At 47.4% G+C, this 19365-nt stretch overlaps 1 protein-coding gene across 1 annotated transcript in view; it reads right to left on the bottom strand.

Moving 5' to 3' along the window:
• Positions 1-12539, bottom strand: part of FBXO41 (F-box protein 41) — a 437558-nt gene extending 425019 nt beyond the window's left edge. Inside the window, exon 1 of the mRNA XM_069205615.1 lies at positions 11583-12539. The gene's annotated coding sequence lies outside the window, so the exon portion shown is untranslated. The remainder of the gene's footprint in view (positions 1-11582) is intronic.
• Between the last annotated feature and the right edge of the window lie 6826 nt (positions 12540-19365).

The following is a 19365-nucleotide window of genomic DNA, read 5'->3' on the forward strand; positions in this document are numbered from 1 at the left end:
CCACATTCTGCATCCATGTAAGCACACCCCTCTTCTGTCTGGGGTGCTGCCGCCAGAGTAGGTTAATAAACAGAGAGGGGAACACAGGGTGAGAATATAAAGAAAGAAAATAGAGGGGAGAGCAGGGAAGTTTGGGGAGAGGCAATCGGGTCACTGGTGTTTGTTAGCGGCCCTTTAACTTTACAGAGGGAGCTGGTGGGGAGGAGGGACTGAACACACATCCACAGTGTAAGACAAACAGGCAAATACTGAGAAAAAAAGTCCCTTACAGAAGAGGTAAACAGGACATAGCGTAATTACACAGTACTACTTTGTGCTGCTCCCAAAGTGAAAAAAGGCAGGACAAAGAGGCAGAACTGACCACTAGCAAGCAAGGATTTTTTAAGGACTCTGCAACTAACAAATGAAAATGCTGGAACTCACAGTATAGTATACTTAAAAGTATACAGCAGGCCGAACGCTAACGCTCGACCTAAAAATTATTTAAGAAAAATGAAAGAGTGAGTTCAGTCCTCACAGCTACAACAAATGTCATTTCCATGTAACATTTATGTACCTCGAGTTAACGACTGCAGACAAAAATAATTATATTTTAAGCCCTTTGCTTATAGCACGCTACAGGGGACACTTAATTAAAGATTTCTTGGAGGGCCTAATCTCGTTGCGATCACTTGATGTGTTGAATATACAGCAAGTCTAGTGCCGCATCCAGAAAGATGGTGGTGGGCGCAACCCTGCCGAGGGACTCCTACCTATCTCCTTCTCATAGTAGTGCATTGGTCTGGTATGGTGCAGGCAGGGGGCGTGGTTAGCCACGGGGTCTTTCAGATTGGTAATTAGCTGATGGTCTTCTCTCCTACATCTCTGCAAGAGCCCCTCAAGCTGAATTGGACACACACAAGAAAATCAAGAATTAACAAGCATTGGCAAAGCCAATATGATTGGGGCTTGGTCACCAGCATTTTGGCTTTGTCAATGCCTGGTTTATTTTGTCATCTAAATCTTTATTGGTGGAAAAGCTGCAGGGCCTTCACCAATCTTAAAAAAAAATGTGGTCTAAAATAAAAAGGTTTTTGGGTTGACTGAAAGTCAATGTACGTGAGTATATTATACATATAATTTTAGTAAAATTAAAAGGTTTTGACTTAGGTGACCAAGATGGGAACAGATGGTAAAAATACAACCTCCAAAAGATATTTAGAGGGCCAAGCTGCAAGTAGAAATAGAGAAAGGGTCGGAAAGTAGGAAGATGCTGGCAAGAAAGTTAAAGGGAAAGCAAATGGAACTACTTAGATACGATGCTTTGACCAATTTGGCAAAAAGCTGTTTAGGTCCTGGGTTCGAGCACAAGTTTATTGTTGTAGTATGTGCTGATAGGACCGGACTTTGGACTCCACTGCAATAGATACCTGATCAAATAGGTTACCTTACCTAACTTACACCATAGGTGGGTGAATCTGGAAATACAGGCAACAAGCAAGCATTGGTAAAGTCAATGGGCCTGGCTTTAATGTACCAAACAATGTAAACTGAGGCGGCATTTACAAATGCTGTGTGCATGTACTGTATGAACAAATGGTGTTTATCGCATTAAAGTCTGCTCTTCTGGCTAGGGCAAGGCTGCGAAAAAGTATTTAAAAAATATTTCTTTCAATGTAGAATGCATGCAGGAATAAACCTGAGCGTGACAAACTGCATAGTTGAGTTTCTTCGGATTTACAATAGCTCATCGTGCATTCTAATGGAAGCATTTCCTGGAAGGAGAAATTGCCTAATCTTACTATAACCCCCGAAAAATCTGCATTCTGTAAATTTGTCCATTAGTCAGGTGGTGCTCATTCCTCATTTCTCCCAAAGGACAGTGCACCGAACCCCGATTGTATATAACGAGCAGGGTTAGTGCATGCGTAGTGTTACGCAGGAGTACAGGTTTTTTAGAGTTCAGGGATGAGTAGATGATAGTGCTGCTAAGCTTGACGATGGATTGCAAATACAGTATAGTTAAGAAGTTAATTAGTGAATATAATATCTATAAAAGACGTACATTAAGCATAATAGTATTGTATTTAAAAAAAATTATATATAAGTACTAAATAAGATTAATAATTAAATTAACTGGAACTGAAATGTTTACAAACTTGGAAAATTACATGTGAATTAATGGCCCCACCGATGTACAAATGTGGGATGTTGATGTAATAATTGCTAATGTAAATGATGATGAAGTAATGTCAGAGAGGACCATAGGCAACATTGTGGAGAGAGGAATTGGCAAAGGGCATACAAGGAGCTTAAAAAAAGCTTCTACAACCACTTCTCACGAGCCCATAAATATTTGAGCTAGGAATTAGAAAGAAAAACACCCTTCTCTGAGGAAGTGCCATGTTACGGTATCTCAGAAGTTGGTGGAAATGAGAGAAGACGAGGGGCTGGGACTGCAATACAGCAACACACTCCTCCTGACAGCCCACCTCACATCTGTGCTCCTGCTAGAGAAGAACAAAAGTGGCATGTGTGTGTGACCTAAAGGACTTTAGGTCAGTCTCCTGCTGTAACACAGAAGTTTGATTTGATAAAGAGCCCTGGGTTACGCAGCTTGATAGACAAATGATCACAGCTGCCTAGAAGTTCAGCACTCTTTGTGGAAGCACACAGCCCTGGCCAAATCAAAAGCTGTACTCAGGTGAACCACAATCTGCACAAAGCCACAGCTCCTCGCTGTAGTATTACATCACAGCTAGTGACAGCTGTGCTATCAAGCCAGACCTAACAAGCACTGGCAAAGCCAATATGTTGCGCCAAGGGGAGAGCTATTGGCTTTGCCACTATTTTTTTAGCCATGTTGTACAGAAGTATTGCTGCTGTACAGTATAGCTAAATGTTATGAAAATAAGGGCTATGATGTGGCCAGTGCTGGCCGCATCATAGCGCTTTGTTCCCCTTAGGGTGGGTGTGGGATGTTAAGACAGACAACAGGAAGGACCCTAACCTAATCAAGAGAAAGGAATCAGTAGTTGGTCCATGCACCACATGAAAGAAGAGGAAGTGAAGCCAAGACACACTGGTCAATTGCAAGGCAGCAAATAAGAGGGACAGTGAAGCCAACAAATGGTAAGCAGTGGGCGGTCTACAAGCGATTTTTAGAACCCAATATCTCTGGAAAGGGAGAGCGCATGCGCTGTTGCAGGTTAGACCTAACAATGGGAAAGCACATACCCAGATGGCTTCCCTGCTAAGGGGTTCCAGATACTCTGCCCACTATCATGAAACACGTTAAGTGCTAATTTAAACATATTTGAAATGTGGAGTTACTGCTTCTTACAGCTGAGAGGAAGCTACTAAAAACTGGTAAGATATCTCTGTGATGAAAAAAACTAAAGACGAATTAGTGTTTTAGTGTCAATAGTAAGCTTACATTCTAATTGCAAGACTTAATTCATTTATTAAGCCCTAATTAATGTAAATCAAAAAGGTTTCATCCAAAGGAGACGTTATGTTAGACTTCACACGTGACCTTATTGGTGCAATTGACGTTAACAGTTTAACCTATTGCTATGATGATCCCACTGGTGGCTAAATCTATTGACCCTGCTAAAGGCTTTGCAGGTATGTAAGGCAGATTTCACAGAATTTTGGACTGTGAGATACGTTTATAACAGCCATTCGAAAACTGTATCCTGCCCCAGCTGCCTGGTGTTTGTAAATAGCAGTTTTACCAAAACATCTGGAATACCAGGGGTGCTCAGCAAAGTTGTCCTCTTTCTCCAGCTCTGTCTGATTTATATATTGAACTACCTGAACACTGTACAACACAATACACTTAAATTGCTTCCTTTACTTTGAACAATTGGAGAAAAGGGTTGCTCTATAGGTGGATGTTATTATCATCTATAGGACAAACCCTCTTTTCATTCACCATTCTGGGACTGCTCATAGGAGAGTTCATCAACTTCTCTGGATAGAAGGTGGACAAAGAGACATCTGGGCTGTTGTGTTGACATCTCCTCTATGTTTCTAGAGGTCCCTAAACCTCCTTTGGATATCCACAAATTTACATCCCATCAAAATGTAGGTGAAATAGTTTGTTTAAACTGAGGGAAGTCTGATATCAAGGCAAAGCTGGAAAGGAGGAGCAGTTTCTGTTTAACAATTCGCCTTCTTTCTAATCATTGAGTCGCGCCTCCCTCCTAAGCTGCAGGTTCTTCCTACCTGGTGCCTCCAACGATTAGAAAAAGAATAATGATTACTTTCAATAACCTAGTCTTTTACAGGAAAACTGCAACAGATGTTAATGAGGTTTAAAAGTGGCTTGGAAAGGAGAGAGTCTGGAAGGAGGATGGACCTGCCTGCTTACAGCTTTACTGTTGGGCAATACAGCTTAGGTTTTTAGTTCTGTTCTGGCATATCTTGCCAATTTTAAAATCTAAGACCCTCATGAAATAATCGTCCATCAGAAAGAGAAATTAGATTCTTTTTTAAATACGCTTTAATCAAATATTCCAGAGAAGTGGAATTTTGCAGATCCATAGCTATTCCATAAGATCTGCAATTAATACTGATAAGATTCAGTTGTTGGAAATGTAAGGCAACCCTTCCTTGTGCTACATCAAAGTAGTGACGCTTTATTTTGACAATATCTGCCCGCTCTTAACAATGCTCTGACAGAAGCATGGGAGTCACCACTCAGGGCAGATATCTTCGGTCAGCTAATTTAGTCCTTAATCATTTTAAGATGGTATATCAATCAATCTTTCAATCAGTATTTGTAAAGCGTGGCTACTCACCCTTGAGGGTCTCAAGGTGCTATCGACTCTACTACACTCCTCATTGACTAACTATCTGGAACCCTAAGATGTATCCTGCATGCTCTGATGCTTTGGGGAGAACGCCAATGATGTGCATATGCTTGTTACGTGGGCTCACCGGAGGCAATACTGGCAAGCCATTGCAGTCAAACTATCTGATGCCTTTGATAGGAAAATAACATTAAATTCTAAGTTTATCCTATTAGGCTCTTGGGATAATGATCATCCCCCGGAGTTTGTGGGCTGAAGCTTCATGGCAGTTACGGTGGAAGGATCCGAATCCACCCAGCTACGTATTTTGGTGGGGGTTGATGTGCTCACTTTTCAAGATAGCGTCCGCAACATATCGATCGAAGGGCAAAAGAGGGAACCAAGTCGGACTGGAAATATGGGGCAAGGTTTATTGACGTCAGCATTGTTTGTCAATGCTGTATGGTGGTGGGGCTCTAGGCTAAGCTACTGTCTATAGTTACTAGGAGTCCGATTTAGCGTTTGGCGGACGGGTTACTCCGTCACCAACGTGACCGATATCCCGTCTGCCGTATTTCGATGTCCATAGGATATAATGGGATTGTAATACGCCAGACGGGATATCATCACATTTGTGATGCAGTAACCCCATCCGCCAATCTCTAAATCAGGCCGAGTGGTTGTGACCTTGTAATATCAAGCTTATTAAAAAAACTGGAATTTTCACTCTTCCTTCATAGTTGACAAATTGGGAAGGGTGAGTAGGAAATATCCCTGGCTGTGTTATTCTAAGTGACAATGGTTATGGGATTCACATGGCTCTCCTGTTTTGCTGCAAGACTCACTTTCCAAGCTACTAAGAGGTGCTGGACTTCTGACCATCAAAGACTGGTTAGATAATTCATATTACTCACTTTGAGGAGGGACCAAACTAACATATATTGACGGGTGAATGAGTGCAATCATGTACATTTTTCTTGTGCAATTTCACAGAATTTCATGAACATTTTGCTAAATTACACTTTCGTAGTAAAATATGGTTTGAAATTACATCAAACTTCTAATTTTAGTGAAACCAAAAGGTCTTCGCTAATGCTAGACCTAAAAAGCAGGTCAGTATCTGAAGCAAACACAAAACTAAATACACTATCACAACAAGCAGCATTGCCAGGAGAGCTCAGCAAAGAGGCCACAAACTGAATGGGTAGAGTCAACACTTCAGCTGGCTCTTACTGGGCATTTTTATACTCTCAAAAACGTGGAATTACAATTTTAGACATGGAATTTTATCACTTCATCTCCCGAAAAAGTTGATTGAACCCCGAGATACATTGGGGTCAATTCACAAAAGCATTCATGACTTTGGAAAGTAGTGCTAGACGAGGGCGCCCTTGCATACTCTTACACGCCTTTGCGAATCAGCCTGCAACATCCAACTTTAGTAGTAAAAGCACAATAATAAATAAATACTCTGATTTGTAGAGCGTGGCTAATTACCTGTGAGGGCATCCAGGCACTGTCCATATGGACAGGGAGCTTATGGGCCTGATTACGAGTCTGGGGGTTTCAAGACCGGCAGACTCGCTATGGCGGTTGGACCGCCGCGACTGCGGTGGCCACCACATTATGGCCCTAGTGGTCTGCCCGCCAGGATCTCTGATCATAATGAGATGACAGTGGTCTTGGTTGTGATTACAACCTTGTTCTCCACCAGCCTTATCTTGGCATTCTGCTGTGTAGACAGTGCGCATTTCAAGGGTTCTGGTGCACCTTGCGTGTGACAGCGTTGCTGCCAAGGTTCCTGCCCGTCAGCCCAGTGGGAAAGTTGTAATGGGGCCGGTGGGGAGACCACCAGCACCGTGGAGGTCTCCTCGTCAGGAGTTTGGTGGTCGGATTTTTCTGACCGCCAAACTTGTAATGACCTCCTAAGTGATTTGTCCAGAGTCACAGGATGTTGAGTCAACGCCAAGACTCGAACCTGGATCCCCTGCAATGGGGTCGGTAGCACTGGCTGCTGTGCCACATCCTCTCCATATAATGAGTCCACAAACCTTTCTATTCGTTCTAAGCATATAGGAATATTCACTGAATATGCCCATTTTATTTCCACTCTAGAGGTTTTGTGGCCAGTTCACAAAGGCATCTAAGAGTATCTAACAGAGTACTGCAGGAGTAGTCTTTAGGTACTCCGAAATGCCTCTGAGAGTAGGCCACATGACCTTAAAAATGCAAGCTGTTACTCTGTGTGGACCAATAGCAGTGATGTCTTGCGGGGTGACCAGGGAGTACGGACAGACACAGGCCATGCTCTCATTGGTCCGCATACAAATGGAGATGTCCACCACCAAATAACCCACTACCTGGCCTGTTCAACAAGGACCACGTGGGCTTGCATCCAAGCAACTGCGGAGAAACCAAGCCTCCTCATGTCCCACACTGCTCCAGCGACGTTGATGCGGACTCACAAAAGCATTTATTATGAACATGGGAACTACTCCTACAGGAGGAGTCGTGTATTCTTGCAAGAAACATCCAGCGGTGTATTGCTAAAAGCACAACGCAGGTCCAGTTTTCTTTATTTGTACTAATTATATATGAATAGTTTCTCAATACTCCATTGTAGCCCCATTTTAAATACTGTGGGGTCAATTACAGAAATGCATGTAAGAGTACTAATGGACTACAATGGGAATACTACTTTACACCTCAAAAATACCTTTGTGACCAGTTCCCTACTTTGGGAAGGACCGCTGCAGCCTTTTTTGTGACCTAAGTCTACATCGAATTTCAGTAAGGCAGACAGAAACGGGTCATTTACGCCAGGATGCTAGGCGTAAAGCGAGTGCGAAAGCAATGCGTACCCGTTTTAGCACCAGCACTAACTAGGAGATGAGTGCTACTTTCACCCTCTTCTGGGTTTATGCACCGTCATCTTAAGGGTTTTGAGACCCCCAGGCAAAACATGTTTTTAGGGGGCCATTGCACCGAACAACTTTGAATATTATTACCCATTTCCTGCTAATTCAAGCCTGCATGGTGCCAAGCAGTACTAAATTATACATTAAACTTTACCAGAGTCTCACAAACACAGTTGAAACATGCCTTGCCCGGGACCTCAAAGACCCTTAAGGTGATACTGGGTAGAGAGGCACTCAGAACTAGAGGTAGGCAGTGAGGAAGAGAGGTTTGGATAGAAAAATAGAATTGACCAATGTCAAATACAGGCAATGTCCACTTTTCCAGGGAGCCCCTTGGAAGGTGGGGGCCCTGTGCAATTGCCCACTTTGTCCAAGTATTAAAACATCTCTGGGTTTGTGCGGACACTTCCTACCAGGCTAGTTTGGAAAGTACTCATCAATGTTTCTTGGTATACACCCGACAATAGTGTGCAGAACAGGAGTAATTTACACGCACTTGTGATATTCTGAGTACTAACTCAGGAGATAAAAAACATAGGGCCAGAATTCCAATAAAGTGTTGCGGTGATGTGCCAAAATTGGCAGCGCCACGCTGCGTCAGTTTAGAAATGCAGGGATGCACAGTATTAACAAGAATATGGCGCACCACTGTGGTCCCCCCTGCGCCGGCACTAAATTTGCAGCTGAATGCCAACACAGCCACCCTTGTGCCATAGTGCAAGGATGGCTGCGTTGAGGGGAGACTGTTCTTGTGCAGGAAGGGACACCTTCCTGCACAAAAACAATCTTCAATGGTGATTTGCTCTTTCTATGCGTGCTGCAGAACGTAGCACGCATAGAAAGAGCAAAAAAAGAGAAGAAATTTAAGCATTTCTTCTTGTTGCGCTATGCTAACGCCACCCCTGGGGTGGTGTTAGTTTTTGACACTGCCTCAGGTTTATAAAATCTTGTATATCTGGAGCAGCATCAAAATGCAATGGGTGTTGGTGTGGCACACCCACCCCAACACCCAGTGCACGTCCTTTCCAGACAAAGTGCTGCGTGTGAAGGGGCTGTATTTACAAGGTGGCGTTAAGCCACAAAAGGTGGACCTTGTAAATACGGCACATAAGGATCTTAATGTTCCATATATAGAGAAAAAATACAATGAAAACCAGAGCTGTGGAGATTGGGGCACAGAACTATTCCGGATGCAATAAACAGCAGCCCCAAACTGCTCCTAGGGGCCCGATATCTCGCTAAGCCTCATGTGACAGACCAAAGTCTGCCTTGGGGGACACAGTTCTCACCAACCATGCGCAGGAACTCGCACTACTGATCACATCTAACCCCTATTAATGTAATCTACCACAAAGAAACTGGTGTCAAACTCCTAGAGAACACAAGTCCAATCCCGAGAGCCACCAACACACAGCACAGGGAGTGTAACAAAGGCCCCCACAGCCCCCGCGCTCCATGGGGCCCCCTCCTCACAGTACTCTGGCCTGAGACCTTCCGCATGAGCCAGGAGGGGGGCCCCTCCATGTCATGTGCAGGGGAGCCCCTCAGGCTTCGTTAACCTCTGACCTTGAGTAGCATGCTACCCACCCTAAAGTGCTTCGAGGCCTCTTTAGGGGTGCAGGTGCAACAGTTGTAAACATCCCACCGAGCGTGTGTACCAGCTCTCACTGATGATCACACCAGTTACTGGTACTGTAATCTACCACAAAGAAACTGGAGTAAATGCATGCAACAGCGCCTCGAGGGCACGAGGTTAATCCTGTCCACGCTTCACCTGAAGTGAGAATTAGTGCCCATTAAATTATGAATTATTTCCCCCAGGAGAGCGATCATGTTATTGTATAAAGGTGCCCCTAAGTTTTATTTATGGAAACTCAGTCGCTATTTTTAGCGCCTGCTACCATGCCGAGGCGTTGAGGCGCTTTATGGCAGGTAGCATGCTACTCTGGAATGCGAGGTTAAAGGATAATCACATGAGTATTGCTTATTTTCAGTCACTGCTTGATGTTAGTTATTGAGACAGACTCCAGGTTTCTCTAAAGGGATGCAGACAACGCAGAAGGCAGCTCAGAAGGGTGGTGCACATGTGGCGGAGAAGTTATGTGTCAAACCTGCGTGTCGCAGGTCGGGATCCCGGTCCATGGACAGCATTTGTCCTTGAGAGCCAACAGGTGAAGCTACACTATGTCCAATTATTAGCGCCTACTATGCAGGTGGTTATTTGGTGTTATTCCGCACAAAGCGTGACGACGCCGGCCCACGTGTTGCATCAAAGTGAAGAAACAGCCCATAATTCGTCTGTAGATAAGATGGCAGGCGCCTCTCTCCGGTCCCCTCCTGCCCTGCCCTCCTCTCCACCTTGGCTTTGCATCGTCTCCCATGGCAACGGGAGGAAAACCTGCCACCTTCACATACTGGCATCAGCTGCTCCGGAAAAGCAGAGCTCGAGACCCTCTTTAGCAGAAACACCCTTCAAGAGGAAGTGGGCATGGGGGTTCCTTCGTCGCGATTGCTGTCGCGATATGTATTCATATCGGAGATAGGCCACTCTCTCGGCCTGCGCCCCCCACAGGCTGCGGTGTGCGATGATCAGTTCAAGTATAATCCAATCAGTCTAACGACGTGTCAGTCATAAAAAAAACTGTCCGGGGAGTGGGCAAAACCGTGATCATTTATCCGGATAGACCCCGGAGCTCAGACGTGCACCGGGGTCGGGACATGCCATGTTCTTCCATTGCACGGTGTCTGTGCATTGGCATGGAGGGTGCAGGGTCTAAACACAACAGGCCGATTTTAGTAACACCCACTACCACCCGCCCGCCCCCCCCCCCGCAGGTGTACTACACAGGGCGCGCGCTCCACACATATGTGCGGGCACACGATCCAGAAAGAGGTTTTACAAAATTGACCTGGAGCTTGCATTTAGTGCTGCGGTATATTGTATCCACTTGTAGGAATGTGTGTCCTCGGATATACAGATATAAATGCAACATATATGTAATAATGACACAAAATATGTGTTCATACGTGTATACAAACACGCACACATACAACCATATACGTATATATGTATATTACACAGTAGACGTGAATACGTATGTATTCACACACACACATATATTTGTAATAATATACATATATACCTATATGGTTGGATGTATATACGCGTGTATCAAGTGTATATAAATGTTACATATTCGCTGCACGCACACACACAAGACACAAATGGAGGCCGTGGTTAGCAATTCAGCTGTGACAGATCAAACAGCGCTACAGACTCACAACATTCGCACGTCGCTACACAACCGCATGTAAACCCCGACTGGCATCACCCTGGGTGGCATCAGAGGCCGGGCTCCCCCCCCCCCCCCCCCCCGCGGCTGTCCCTTCACCTCGGCTGAGCGTGGACCGACGGTGCCCGCAGTGGACACGACCGATGGTGAAGACACAGGCGGCCGGCAGGAGTGTGTGTTTGTGTGTGTGTGTGTGTGGGGGGGGGGGGGGGGGCATTCAATGGTGCCTGAGACATAAAAAATAAACATTTCTATTTAGGACCCTGCTGCCTTAGCCTCCAGTATCATTTATTCATGTGCACACATGCCAACATTTGCAAAGGCGAAGGAAGGACATACAAATATTGTAAATCGTCCCTGGTGACATATTGAAGTCGGGAGAATTTATTTCATGCGGGTGAAAGGTATACAAGCTATTTTTTCCCTTAACAAATGGAGCCTCCCGCCTGGATCGGGTCCGTTGCATGTTTGCGTATCATTCCCGGACCCTTGCAGGGTGGTGACCCGCCCCCCTAATCCCTGCCCTGGTAGAGACCGCTGCCCATTCACGGGACACCTCCTGGCACATGCCACCTCCATCAGACAGCACCCCTTACCTTCAGCAGGGCTGCGCCCCCCATCTTGATGCCCGGGGCAAGCCGTGGCGCTCGGGGAGACCGTGAAGGGGACGAGACACCTCCCCTGGAGTCCGCTGCAGCAGCTGGGCGCAGGGCTGAGGGGGAGGCAAGGTGTGCCCCCCATACCTGCCTCACTGCCGCTGGCCGCCCATCTCCCTCCATCCCCTCCTGAGGAGGCGGCAGCGGGATGCTCGCAGCATCCCTGGGCATCCCCTGAGCCTGGCACCTGCAGAGGGTCCGGGGGGAGGAGTCAGTCTCCTGGGCTCAGGGGCAGCTCCTTCACAGCAGCAGGGCCGAGGAGTGGGGTGCAGGGACGGAGGAGATGTGAGTGTTGTTTGACAGAGAGCGCCTCGCCGGTGCCTGCATCTTTAAGAGGAGGGAGGGGCTGGCATCTCGCTTCTACCATGTAGCCCCCTGCCTACAGCCACAGGGCAGCACTGGGCACAGATGGGTGGGCATGGGCCACTGTTGGCCCAAGGAGGCCGGGCAGAGGGGGCTAGGGGCAGAACCAGGGCCTCGCCTCCATGGCTGCAGAAGTATCAGCCTGCTTGTGGCAGCCTAGCGCTGCAAGGCGAGAAATCCTGCTCCAAGCACCAAAAGGCTGCAGATTAGCACGGGGGGAGGCGAGGGCAATGTCAGGGGCGCGGTGGGTCCACCGATGGGGGCGGGGGGGGGGGGGGGGTTCGTGGTAGCCAAGCACTGGTGTGGAGTGCAGGCCGGCACTGCCGTAAAAGGTAGCTGGGTAGAGGGCCTGGTACTTAAACTAGAAATGGAGGGGGGGGGGGGGCACAAATCACCATGTAGTGGGGGCGGACTGCGTCTGCGGTCACTACAGCTCTGTTCAGCGAGCGCCTGGCTAGCCCGTGGAGAAATGTCTAGGCGCTAGCATGCAGTGCAGAAGCGCGCTGCCTCTGAGGTTCCTCCATCGCTGCTGTGGGAGGGAGGCGGGGCTGGCGAGTGGGGCTGAACTCTAGGGATGGCATCTAGGCACTAACATGCCGTGCCGGGACCCTTTACCCTCGTGGCCCGTGCACCACTGTCCTGGTTGGGGCGTCATAAGGGGGAGGGAGAGAGGGACATACATTCGCAAACAGTGCAGGGCTTTACTCCTTCCCTGATCCCTGCCGCTCCCAGAAACCCTTTGCCCTCCTCCCTTCGCAGTGCTCAGCCGCCCCTGGGTACAAGTGAAGCGCTTGGAAGCAGCTCTCCTATGCCAGGGCCGGGCCCTCAGGACATCCCGCGGCCTAACTACTCTGTATCTATCCCGAATGCTTCTAACGTGCCCCCCCCCCCCCCCCCCACTTCTTCCCGCCTTGCAGAAGGGAGAGCAGCAGCCGCACAGATGTGCAAGTCATTCAAGGGACCGTCCACAAAGTCTCATGCGCTCCTATAAAGCCCCTTCTACTGCTGGGGTCCCACCGACAGTGTAAAGTGCTTGCCGTGGTATGCTGACGGTAATGTATCCTAGAGTGAGTGCTGGTGGCCGCCAGGGGTCCGCCAGCAATGAGGAACGCTGCATGCACGGTCTTGGCGCCCGCTGTCACACTCACGACGTCCCCTAAGCCCGACATACCACTTTCCTGCCAATTCACAGCAGCAGCACTTTCTTCCCACAGTATACTGTGTCTTTATTTTTGCTATATTTGGATACCCAGGGTGGTGATTACAAAGACCTCGCGCTCAGTCATTGTGCGCTAGTACAATGCACGCAGCTGCTAAAGTGCAAATGCAGCCACTGGCGATAAATAACTTCCTGTGTGAGAACACAGTGCCACGTGTGCTAACACGTTCCGTATCTTCTTGTGTGTAAGCATAACCCCTCTGAGAATACACACCCATATCTGCAGGGTCATGCGCGAGCGCACCTCCTGTGTAAATATAACTCCCCTGTGAGAATACACCCCCATATCTGCAGGGTCACGTGCGAGCACACCTCCTGTGTAAATATAACTCCCCTGTGAGAATACACCCCCATATCTGCAGGGTCACGTGCGAGCACACCTCCTGTGTAAATATAACTCCCCTGTGAGAATACACCCCCATATCTGCAGGGTCACGTGCGAGCGCACCTCCTGTGTGAACATAACCCCCCGTGAGAGTACACCCCCATATCTGCAGGGTCATGCGCGAGCGCACCTCCTGTGTGAACATAACCCCTGTGAGAATACACACCCATATCTGCAGGGTCGTGTGCGAGCACACCTCCTGTGTAAATATAACTCCCCTGTGAGAATACACCCCCATATCTGCAGGGTCATGTGCGAGCGCACCTCCTGTGTGAACATAACCCCCCGTGAGAATACACACCCATATCTGCAGGGTCGTGTGCGAGCACACCTCCTGTGTAAATATAACTCCCCTGTGAGAATACACACCCATATCTGCAGGGTCGTGTGCGAGCACACCTCCTGTGTAAATATAACTCCCCTGTGAGAATACACACCCATATCTGCAGGGTCATGTGCGAGCGCACCTCCTGTGTGAACATAACCCCCCGTGAGAATACACACCCATATCTGCAGGGTCGTGTGCGAGCACACCTCCTCTGTAAATATAACTCCCCTGTGAGAATACACACCCATATCTGCAGGGTCATGCGCGAGCGCACCTCCTGTGTAAACATAACTCCCCTGTGAGAATACACCCCCATATCTGCAGGGTCACGTGCGAGACACCTCCTGTGTAAATATAACTCCCCCGTGAGAATACACACCCATATCTGCAGGGTCGTGTGCGAGCACACCTCCTGTGTAAATATAACTCCCCTGTGAGAATACACCCCCATATCTGCAGGGTCACGTGCGAGACACCTCCTGTGTAAATATAACTCCCCCGTGAGAATACACACCCATATCTGCAGGGTCATGCGCGAGCGCACCTCCTGTGTGAACATAACCCCCGTGAGAATACACACCCATATCTGCAGGGTCGTGTGCGAGCACACCTCCTGTGTAAATATAACTCCCCTGTGAGAATACACCCCCATATCTGCAGGGTCACGTGCGAGCACACCTCCTGTGTAAATATAACTCCCCTGTGAGAATACACCCCCATATCTGCAGGGTCGTGTGCGAGCACACCTCCTGTGTAAACATAACTCCCCTGTGAGAATACACCCCCATATCTGCAGGGTCACGTGCAAGACACCTCCTGTGTAAATATAACTCCCCTGTGAGAATACACCCCCATATCTGCAGGGTCGTGTGCGAGCACACCTCCTGTGTAAACATAACTCCCCTGTGAGAATACACCCCCATATCTGCAGGGTCACGTGCGAGACACCTCCTGTGTAAATATAACTCCCCTGTGAGAATACACACCCATATCTGAAGGGTCATGTGCTAGCACAGTCTGGGTGTAAACATAACTCCCCTGTGAGAATACACACCCATATCTACAGGGTCATGTGCTAGCACAGTCTGGGTGTAAACATAACTCCCCTGTGAGAATAGACACCCATATCTACAGGGTCATGTGCTAGCACAGTCTGGGTGTAAACATAACTCCCCTGTGAGAATACACACCCATATCTGCAGGGTCACGTGTGAACACACCTCCTGTGTAAACATAACTCCCCGTGAGAATACACCCCCATATCTGCAGGGTCACGTGCGAGCACACCTCCTGTGTAAACATAACTCCCCTGTGAGAATACACACCCATATCTGCAGGGTCATGTGCGAACACACACCCTGTGTTAATATAACTCCCCTGTGAGAATACACACCCATATCTGCAGGGTCACAAGCACACCTCCTGTGTAAACATCACTCCCCTGTGAGAATACACACCCATATCTGCAGGGTCACGTGCGAGCACACCTCCTGTGTAAACATAACTCCCCTGTGAGAATACACACCCATATCTGCAGGGTCATGTGCGAACACACACCCTGTGTAAATATAACTACCCTGTGAGAATACACACCCATACGTGCAAGGTTATGTGCAAGCACAACCTGGGTGTAAAAATAACTCCACTGTGAGAATACACACCCATATCTGCAGTCATGTGCGAGCACACCTCCTGTGTAAACATAACTCCCCTGTGAGAATACACCCTCATATCTGCAGGGTCCTGTGCAAGCACAGCCGAGGTGTAAACAGACATCCCCTGTGAGAATACACACCCATATGTGCAAGCACAACCTGGGTGTAAACATAACTCCACTGTGAGAATACACACCCATACCTGCAAGGTCATGTGCAAGCACAGCCGAGGTGTAAACATACATTCCCTGTGAGCATACACACCCATATCTGCAAGGTTATGTCCAAGCACAGCCTGGGTGTAAACATGACTCACCTGTGAGAATACACACCCATATCTGCAGGGTCATGTGCGAACACACCTCCTGTGTAAACATAACTCCCCTGTGAGAAAACACACTAATACCTGCAAGGTTATGTGCAAGAACAGCCTCAGTATAAAGATAACTCTCCTGTGAGAATACACACCCATAGCTGCAAGGATATGTACAAGAACAGCCTGGGTGTAAACATAACTCCCCTGTGAGAATGCACACCCATTCGTGCAAGGTTATGTGCAAGCATAGCCTGGGTGTAAACATAACTCCCCTGTGAGAATACACACCCATATCTCCAGGGTCATGTGCAAGCACAGCCGAAGTGTAAACATACATCCCTTGTGAGAAAACAATCCAATATGCAAACATATTCCACATCTGTAGGGTCATGTGCAAGCACACTTCATGTGTTAACATAACCCCCATGTCAGAATACATACCACATCTGTAGAGTAATGTGCAATCACACCCATTGTGTAAACATGACTCCCCTGTGAGAAAACACCCCCATATCTGCAACGGCATGTGCAAGCACACTCCATGTGTAAACATAACTGCGCTGTGAGAATACACACCCATATCTGTGGGGTAATGTGCAAGCACAACCTGGGTGTAAACATAACTCCTGTGTGAGAATACACATCCATATCTGCAGGGTCATGTGAGAACACACCTCCTGTGTAAATATAACTCCCCAGTGAGAATTCACACCCATATCTGCAGGGTAATGTGCAAGCACAGTGTGGGTGTAAACATAACTCCCCTGTAAGAATACACACCCATATATGCAGGGTCATGTGCAAGCACAGTCTGGGTGTAACATAACTCCCCTGTGAGAATACACAACCATATATGCAGGGTCATGTGCCAGCCCAGTCTGGGTGTAAACATAACTCTCCTGTGAGAATATGCACCCATAGCTGCAGGGTCATGTGCAAGCACACCCCCTGTGTAAACACAACTCCCCTGTGAAAATGCAATCCAGTATGCAAACATATTCCACATCTGTAGGGTCATGTGCAAGCAAACTCTATGTGTTAAAATATCCTCTCTGTGAGAATATACACCCACATCTGTAGAGTAATGTGCAATCACACCCCTTGTCTAAACATGGCCCCCCTGTGAGAAAACATCCCAATATCTGCAGGGTCATGTGCAAGCCGATATCTGCATTGTCATGTGCAAGGACACCACATCTGTAAACATAATTCCCCTGTGAGAATACGCACCCATATCTGCAAGGCCATGTGCATACATAACCCCCCAGTGAGCATACACATCCATATCTGCAAAGTCATGTGCAAACACACCCCATATGTAAACATAACCCCCTGTGAAAACACACACCCTTATCTGCAAGGTAATGTGTAAGCACATCCTAATTGTAAACCCAACTCCCCTATAAGAACACACCCAAAAAACATGTTCAAACACACCTCATGGGCAAACATAACTCTCCTGTGGTAATATACACCCATATCTGCAAGGTCATGTGCAAACACACCCAATGTGAAAACATAACTCCCCGGTGAGAATACACAACCATATCTGCAAGGTCATGTGCCAACACACCCAATATGCAAGCATAACTTCCCTGGAGACTACACAGCCATATCTGCAAGGTCATGTGCAAACACACCCAATGTGCAAACATAATTCCTCTGTGAGAATACACCACCATATCTGCAAGGTCATGTGCAAGCACAGCCCATGTGTAAACATAATTTCCCTGTGAGAATACACACCCACATATGCAAGGTAATTTGCAAGCACAGCACACGTGTAAACGTAACCCCCCTGTGAGAAAATACACAGATATCTGCAAGGTCATGTGCAAGCACCCTCATCTGTAATCATGACTCCCCCTGTGCGAATAAAGTCCCACATATGTAAACATGTTCCACATCTGTAGGGTCAGGTACAAGCACAACCCATGTGTAAACATAACTCTCCTGTTAGAATACAGTCCCACATATGCAAACAAGTTCCACAGCTACGAATACAGTCCCACGTATGCAAACACGTTCCACATCTGCAAGGTTATTTTTAGGCCAATCTGCCCCCAAGGGGGGCAGAAAGCCACTAGACACCAGGAATTTTATTGTTGTTTTTTTTTATTTGTGTTGGGGGGCGGCCCCTTGGGCAAGGGTCGCCCCCAGGGGCCCATATGTATTATTGGGCAGTTCTGCCCCCCTTGGGGGCAGATAGGCCTATTTTTCTTAGGCCTTTCTGCCCCCAAGGGGGGCAGAATCCCAATAGCACCAGGGATATTATATATATGTGTGTGTGTGTGTGCTTTGTGTGGGGGGGGTGGCCCCTTGGGCAAGGATCGCTCCCCCTGGGGGGCCAATGTATTTATCGCCGATTGGCCTTATTTTTAGGCCAATCTGCCCCCAAGGGGGACAGAAAGCCACTAGACACCAGGGATTTTATTGTTGTTTTTTTTTATTTGTGTTGGGGGGCGGCCCCTTGGGCAAGGGTCGCCCCCAGGGGCCCATATGTATTATTGGGCAGTTCTGCCCCCCTATTTTTTTTAGGCCTTTCTGCCCCCAAGGGGGGCAGAATCCCAATAGCGCCAGGGATATTATATGTGTGTGTGTGTGTGCTTTGTGTGGGGGTGTGGCCCCTTGGGCAAGGGTCGCCCTCCCCAAAGGAGGCAATGTAATCTGGGCGATTTCTGCCAACACCCCCCCCCCCCCCCCCTCCCCGGCGGTAGATTGGGCGAATTGTTTTTAGGCCCATCTGCCCCCAAGCAGAGAACACTAGACACAAGGGAAAATTAAAAAATGGTTGGTGGCGGAGTGTTTGTCAACTGGTGAAGAATTTGCTTTTATGATAATAACAGTTTTTCTCCTTTTTGTTCTAGTTCAAAGATTTTGCTGACTTTGCTGTGGCTTGTTGCAGTTTTGGCAGTAGTTGTCCTGCGGTTTGCGTAGTTGCATGTTTTAGGTAAGTAAATACATTTAATCCAAGTGAGTATTGTTGCCATGCATAAATGACATGTTTGTAGGTGGTGTACTGAATGCAGGATTGTGTGTGAAATTGTCCTTAGATTTATGCACAATGATTATTGTGTTGTCTTATGTCTAATTTTTGTCTTTTTTTTTTCTCTTTTTAGTGGGATTTCATTGGTGATTGCTGTGGCTGTGCAGAGTAGTTGCTGGTGAGTCAAGCTTTTTCAGGCAAGTGAGCAGTATAGTTTTTGAGTTTATAACTCTTAGTGATAAAGCTATACTTTGTTACTTATCTTACACAGTGCTGGTTGTTGGTGGTGTATTTGTCCAGTTAATTTTTGTAGGAAGGATCATGGCTAGCCATAGGATGACCGCTCAGCAGGTTGTTAGTGTGCTTTTTGAGTCATCTTATGACCATGAATATGAGACTGACTCTGCATCTGAGGCAGAGGAGGAAGTGCAGGATTCTGGAAGTGAATTTTCTGATGAAGCCACTCTCAGT

The sequence above is a fragment of the Pleurodeles waltl genome, chromosome 1_2 (assembly GCF_031143425.1).
Source record: "Pleurodeles waltl isolate 20211129_DDA chromosome 1_2, aPleWal1.hap1.20221129, whole genome shotgun sequence".
In the NCBI taxonomy this organism is placed as follows: domain Eukaryota; kingdom Metazoa; phylum Chordata; class Amphibia; order Caudata; family Salamandridae; genus Pleurodeles; species Pleurodeles waltl.